Source organism: Tamandua tetradactyla, chromosome 14 (genome assembly GCF_023851605.1).
Source record: "Tamandua tetradactyla isolate mTamTet1 chromosome 14, mTamTet1.pri, whole genome shotgun sequence".
NCBI lineage: Eukaryota > Metazoa > Chordata > Mammalia > Pilosa > Myrmecophagidae > Tamandua > Tamandua tetradactyla.
The window spans coordinates 30,386,665-30,394,418 of record NC_135340.1 but is presented as its reverse complement, the minus strand read 5'-3'; positions in this window follow the sequence as shown (position 1 = coordinate 30,394,418).

The following is a 7,754-nucleotide window of genomic DNA, read 5'->3' as shown; positions in this document are numbered from 1 at the left end:
CCATCGTATGTATATGAAACAGTTTGTTTAGACACCTGTCTGTTGATGGACATTTTGGCTGTTTCTATCTTTTTGTTATTGTAAATAATGCTGCTATAAACATTGGTGTGCAAATGTCCATTTGTGTCCTTGCCCTCATGTCCTTTGAGTAGAGACAGCATATAGATGGGTCCTGTTTTTTAATCCATTCTGCCCGTCTATGTTCTTTGATGGTGGAGTTTAATCCATTAACATTTAGTGTTATTACTGTATGGGTAGTACTTTCTTCTACCATTTTGACTTTTGGATTTTATATGTAATATCTAATTTTCCTTCTTTTTGCCTTTACTCATAGTCTTCCCTTCTACACTCTTCTCCACACCACTCTCTTCTGTCTTTTTGTATCTGTCTCTAGTGCTACCTTTAGTATTTCTTGCAGAGCTGGTCTCTTGGTCACAAATCCTCTCAGTGATTTTTTTGTCTGAAAATGTTTTAATTTCTCCCTCATTTTTGAAGGACAATTTTGCTGGGTATAGAATTCATGGTTCACAGTTTTTCTCTTTTAATAATTTAAATATATCATCCCACTGTCTTCTCGCCTCTGTGGTTTCTGCTGAGAAATCTATGCATAGTCTTTTTGTGCTTTCCTTGTATGTGATGGATTGCTTTTCTCTTGCTGCTTTCAAGATTCTCTTTTTCTCTTTGTCATTCTGATTTGTAAATGTCTTGGACTACGTCTGCTTGAATCTATTCTCTTTGGGGTACGCTGCAGTTTTTGGATCTGTAATGTTAGGTCTGTCATAAGAGTTGGGAAATTTTCAATGATAATTTCCTCCATTAGTTTTTCTCCTCCTTTTCCCTTCTCTTCTCCTTCTGGGACGCCCAAAACATGTATATTTGTGCACTTCATATTATCACTCAATTCCCTGAGTCCCTGCTCATATTTTTCCATTTTTTCCCCTATAGTTTCTGTTTCTTGTCGGATTTCAGATGTTCCATCCTCCAGTTCACTAATCCTATCCTCTGCCTCTCGAAATCTACCATTGTAGGTTTCCATTGTTTTTTTCATCTTTTCTACTGGGCCTTTCATTCCCATAAGTTCTGTGATTTGTTTTTTCAGACTTTCAATTTCTTCTTTTTGTTCATTCCTTGCCTTCTTTATATCCTCTCCTTGCCTTCTTTATATCCTCCCTCAATTCATTGATTTGGTTTTTGATGAGGTTGTCCATGTCTGTTTGTATATTCTGAATTGATTTTTTCAGCTCCTGTATCTCATTTGAATTGCTGGTTTGTTCCTTTGACTGGGCCATATCTTCAATTTTCCTGGTGTGATTTGTTATATTTTCTGGTGTCTAGGCATTTAATTACCTTCATGAGTTTATTCTGGAATTGCTTTTACTTCTTTCACCTAGGATTTTCTTGCTGGATGAATTTGTTGTCTTTCTCTTCTTTGACATTCAGTTCAGCTTTTTCTGGACCTCTAGCTTAGGTTTTGTTTAAGAGAGGAGAATTTTTCGGTTCTTTTTTTTTGTTTCTTGCCCTGCTTGTATGGTGCCTTTTCCCCCCCACCCTTAGTAGGGTCGACTGAGGTATTATAGACCCTAACTGGATTTTCCCAGATCAAACTGGCCTCCTATCGGGAGAAAAGAGTCATCTGCATCGGTTTTCCCTGAGGGTGAGACCCAGCAGATTGAAAGACTTTCCTGTGAAGTCTTTGGGCTCTGTTTTTCTTATCCTGCCCAGTATGAGGTGCTTATCTGACCGCAGGTCCCACCAGCATAAGATGATGCAGCACCTTTAACTTTGGAAGACTCTCCCTGCTGGGGGCATGGTGTAGACAGGTGAGGTTGTAGGCTGTTTTTAATGGCTTCAAATTACCAAGCCCTGGGCTCTGAATTCCTTGAGGGAGGGATTCCACCTGAGTTGGGCTTCACCTCTCCCCTGGGGAAGGCACAGGCTCCAGACAAGCCCTCAAACGAGCTTGTTTCTGCCTATGCCTGGGGCAGTTGCAACCTGAGAAGTCCTGCCACTGAATCCAAAGGCAGTCAACCCATTGTAGAAACACAGCCACAAAAACCTCTGTTTCCTTTTTTTTTTTTCCCGTCAGCCCTGCCCCCTTGGTGCTGGGGCAAAAATGAGCAACCTCTGCTTTGACCAGGTTCATTGGAGCTGGGTGCCTATTTTTAGTAGTCAGAATTTGTTAATTAATTCCATTATTGGCGTTTGGTTGTGCTCAGTCCCTGCTGCTGGTAAAGTCTCTTTCCTTTCCCCTCTGGGAAGTAGCCTGTGGGGGAGGTGGACTGGCCGCCTCCGCTTGGGGAACTCACAGTTCTGGGGGGCTCGCAGCCAGTCCAGCTGGTCCAGACTGGGGTATGCTGTGTGTATGGTCACTGACGTGGCTCCAGGAGCTGTTCTGCACTGTTCCTGGTTATTTAGTAGCTGTTCCGGAGGATGAACTAAAATGTGCACATTGCTAAGCTGCCACCTTGGCCTGCCAAAGCCATATTAAACATTTTAGCCGTCCGCACTGATTTCCTGTGGCTGAGTCAGGAATGCTTATGGCACCAGCCCCTGGCTGAGGTCTCAACCACTCTGAAAACTACTGGGCGCTTCAGCATCACTGTGTCTCAGGATTGGTCATCTAGCACCTTGCGCAGATTACTCTCGGTTTGTCTGATAGCTTTTCCTTTCAATCAGGAAACCTACCCCATGCCCAATCTATAGTTAAGCCACACCAAACTTTTAGCTGTTCTTTCACTTTTTTGTCTTAGTATCTATTGTGTTTTAGGTGCATGGTCCGGGAATCATACCTGCTCTCCTGCGTGGAAGGCGAGCATTCTACCACTGAACCACCTGTGCACCCTTAGTGTCGTTTTTTAAAAATTAATTAACTAATTAATTTATTAAACATAACATACAAACATGAGCATTGTTACCATATGATAATTCCATTCTTGATATGTAATCAATAACTTAGAATAACATCACATATTGTATATTCATCATCATGATCATTTCTTAGAACATTTGCATCAACTCAGAAAAAAGAAATAAAAACAAAACAGAAAAAAATCTCATACATACCATACCCGTACTCCTCCCTTTCATTGATCACTAGCATTTCAATCTACTAAATTTATTTAACATTTGTTCCCCCTATTATTTATTTATTTTTAATCCATACGTTTTACTCATCTGTTGACAAGGTAGATAAAAGGAGCATCAGACACAAGGTTTTCACAATCACACAGTCACACTGAGAAAGCTATATCATTATACAATCATCTCCAAGAAACATGGCTACTGGAACACAGCTCTACATTTTCAGGCAGTTCCCTCCAGTCTCTCTACTACTCCTTAACTAAAAAGGTGATATTTATTTAATGTGTAAGAATAACCTCCAGGATAACCTCTCATATCTGTTTGGAATCTCTCAGTCACTGACATTTTATTTTGTCTCATTTCGCTTTTCCCCCTTTTGGTTGAGAATATTTTCTCAATCCCTTGGTGCTGAGTCCCAGCTCATTCTAGGATTTCTGTCCCACTCTGCCAGGAAGGTCCACACCCCTGGGAGTCATGTCCCATGTAGAGAGGGGGAGGGCAGTGAGTTTGCTTGCCATGTTGGCTGAGAGAGAGAGGTCACATCTGAACAACAAAAGAGGTTCCCTGGGGTGACTCTTAGGCCTAATTTTAAGTAGGCTTAGCCTATCCTTTGTGGGGTTAAGTTTCATATGAACAACTCCCAGGATTTAGGGCTCAGCCTATTGCTTTGGTTGTCCCCACTGTTTGTGAGAATATCAGGAATTCTCCACATGGGAAAGTTGAACTTTCCCCCTTTCTTGCCATTTCTCAAAGGGGACTTACATTAGTGTACTACTGTTAGGTAGTATTGTGCTGTCCGCACATGCACCCTTAGTATCTTCCTTTTAATTAAAAATATGTATAATTAAATCTCCCACCTCCATCTCCATTCTTTTCTTTTCTTTTTTGTTAAACTGGGAAATCTTTATTGAGTATCAGTTATGGTCAGGGAGCACTTTAGCTATTTCCACACAATCTATTTAATGTAACTTTCACATAGTAAAGGAAGTCATTTTAGTTTGTTTAAGTTGCCAAAATGCAATATACCATAAATGGGTTGGGTGTTTTGTCATTACAATGGGTATTTACTTACTTACAAGCTTACGGTTCTAAGCCATGAAAATGTTGAAATCAAGGCACCATAAAGACGGTACCTGGTTTTCAGCTTCTGGCTTCTCCATCTGTAGCTTCTATGAGTGACCTTCTCAGCTTCTGGCTGTTTCTCTCTGTCTTTCTTCCCCTTATAAAAGACTCCAGTAAGAGGAGTAAGAGCCACCGGGGGCATGCCTCAGCTTAGCCCAACTACAGGTGCTGCCCACGCTCGGTCTACACCCGCAGGAATGGAATAGCTTTAAGAACATGATCTTTTCTGGGTACATAACAACTTCAAACCATCACAGAAGTATCATAATCCCTATGTGGGTCCAGGTTTGAAAAAAATCATAGTCACTTTTTTCTCTTTTTTGTGAAAAATAGCATATATACAAAAAAAGCAATAAATTTCAAAGCACATTGCAAGATTTAGTGCAGAGTTAACAGAGTTAAAATCTGTTAACTTTGAATAGATTTCAGAATTTGGTATGGGTTACAGCACCACAATTTTAGGTTTTTACTTCTAGCTGCTCTTAGATACTGGACACTAAAAGAAATATCAATATAATGATTCAGCAATAATACTCATTTGTGAAATTCTACCTTTTCTGTTTAACTCCACCATAAATTTTGATCTTTCTCACATTCTTTACGGGTATTTAGGCTATGCCCATTCTAACCTTTTCATATTGGAAGGGGCTGTTGATAATATAAGGTAGGGGGATGAAACGAGCTGATATTCTAGAGAGGCTGGGGCCTCTAGATTTCAGGGCTTATCTTGTCCAGGGACCCATCTGGAGGTTGTAGGTTTCTAGAAAGTTATCCTAGTGCATGGAACCTTTGTAGGATCTTATTGCACTAGGTGTTCTTTAGGATTGGCAGGAATGGTTTTGGTTGGGTTTAGGCAAGTTATGACAGGTAGCAATGTCTAACTGAAGTTTCCAGAAGAGTGATCTCCAGAGTAGCCTCTTGACTCTATCTGAACTCTCTCAGCCACTGATACCTTGTTATACTTCTTTTCCCCGTTTTGGCCAGGATGTCATTGTTGACTCCATGGTACCAGGGCCAGACTCATCCCTGGGAGTCATCTCCCATGCCACCAGGGAGACTTGCACTCTTGGAAATCATGTCCCACGCAAGGAGGAGGGCAACGATTTCACTTGGAGAGCTGGGCTTAGAGAGAGAGTCCACATTTGAGCAACAAAAGTGTTGTTCTGGAAGTAACCCTTAGACGTATCTATAGGTAGGCTAAGCTTCTCTGCTACATACGTAAGCTTCGCAAGAGCAAGCCTCGAGATCAAGGGCTTCGACTGATTTGGTTGTCCCTAATGTTTGACACAGAATCAGAGGTTTCCCCAGTGGTAAAGTTTAGTTGTCCCTTATTTTTTTCTCCCGTCCCTCAAGGGACTTTGCCAACACTTTTTGATTATCTTTTTAATATACTCTGGGATGTATCCAGCATTACATTAAGCTATGTGGGATTAACAGCCCTCATTCTTGTTCTTGATTCCCTGTGTTTGGATTGTTTAAATGATCTATCCAGACAGGTTGAGTTAGATTATGTGCTACAGAAAATTTAGGTTCTGGACATATAAACCTTTCTTCTTTTGGTCTCCAAGAGTAGATGAGGGTCTAAAATATGGACAATGACTTTCTTACCCCTGTGTTCTGAATTACCTCAAAGGCTGTTTGCCTTTGTTCTTATCTCTGAATACTAGGTTATACATATATAAAACAGCCTCTCAAAATCCAGAAATAACAATTACCACTCGGGACCAAATGTAACCGCTACAGGAGCTTAGAATCTAGGCCCCAATTTTCTTAAAGTATTTTCACGTGTATTCTTAAGTCTCTGGTCAATGTCACCTACTTTCTCAATTCTCTATTGAAGTGGGTTGCTTCCTCCTGTATTCTCTATATTCTTTATGATAGCATCCATCTCACACATTTAACTATTCTTCCCTGGTGACTGGCATGGTGATAGACAGAGAGTTAGTGTAAGTTAAATGATTTGAATGAATATTGTTTCCCCAAATTCTTGAAGACTCTCCACTCTTGGGCCCTCAGACCCTGAATCTCTTCTACCTCTAATCGAAGCTCTCTGTCCACGTTTCATCCTTTCAGAGCTCTGTACTCTACTGCTTAGCTTATAAAATATTGATGGAATCTTGTCTAAGGCTCCTTTCCGTGTTTTGGGGTATAGGGCTGAGGACCAGTTCCCCATGATGTGACTCCCAGTTCACTCATTTCCTTCATCAAATGGAAAGTCTAGATGACTTCAAAGGTCTCCCAAGGCTGAAGTGAAAACCTTTGTGTGCTGGGGCCAGTCTGTCTTGTTCTTTGTTCTATTTCCATAGCCAAGAGTGGTGCCTGGGTGCAGAGCAGGCTCTCAAATATTAGTTAAGAAAATGAGCTGACAGCTTCAATGGGTCTATATTGCTTGATGCTTTGCTTTACATGTTATTTTATTTAATTCCCAAGGTAGTAGAGTCCGGATTTGTTCATAGGCTAGTCTGATGTTGAAGCCCACATTCTCTTTCCAAGATACTTGGTGCCCTTCAGGAGTCAATGACATCATACTGGGGTGAGTTCCAATGATGTCTGTTAATGGTGGCTGTGGAGGCTGGATGAGATCTTGAGGCCCCTTCTCCTTGGTTTTTTTTTTTTTTTTAAACATTTTTAATTGTGAAATACCACCTATATCCAAAAGAAAACTATAAATTTCAAAGTACATTATAACCATTAGTTGCAGAAGAGATTTCAGAGTTTGGTATGGGTTACAGTTCCACAGTTTTGACGTTTTTCCTTCTAGCTGCTCCAAGACAATGGAGACTAAAAGAATTGTCAGCAGTCATACTCAGTTGTTAAATCCTGTCCTCTCTGTTATAACTCCTCCCACTCCTTTGGTCCTTCTGCAAGATTTTAGGTGTATTTGGACACTGCCCATCCTAATTTTTTTCATTTTGGGAAGAAAGGTTGATAATATGAGATAGGGGGATGAAACTAGTTGGTGTCATAGCCTTAGAACATGTAAATTTGCAACTTAATAAATTCCCCTCTTTAAAGGTTGTTCTGTTCCTGGTATATCAAATTCCAGCCACTTGCAAACAAGTACAGAACCCATCTGGAGGGTGAATTTATGGAAAGTAATCTTAGTGGGTGAAACTTCTGTAGAATCTCAGCCAGAGCCCTAGTGTTCTTTAGGGTTAACAGGAATGATTTTGGTTGGGGTTTGGCAGACACTAGCAATTAGTAATACCGAGCTGAAGCTTGCATAAGATTATGCTCCAGAATAGTTTCACGGCTCTATGTGAACTTTCTTAGCCACTCATACTTTATTTTGTTATATATTTTTTCTCCCTTTTGGTCAGGAAGTCATTCTTGATCCCATGGTGGCAGGGCCAGGTCCATACCTGGGAGTCACATCCCACAGTGCCAGGAAGACTTTCACCCATGTCATGTTCCCACATAGGGGGGACCCTTCCCCTTGTTATTAAAACACATAAGAAGCTACCTCTGTCCCCCATCATCCTTAATGAATAATAGGCATTCAGGGTGGTGGATGAAAGGGGATGGGAGGGTGGTACAGAAGTCTGATCATA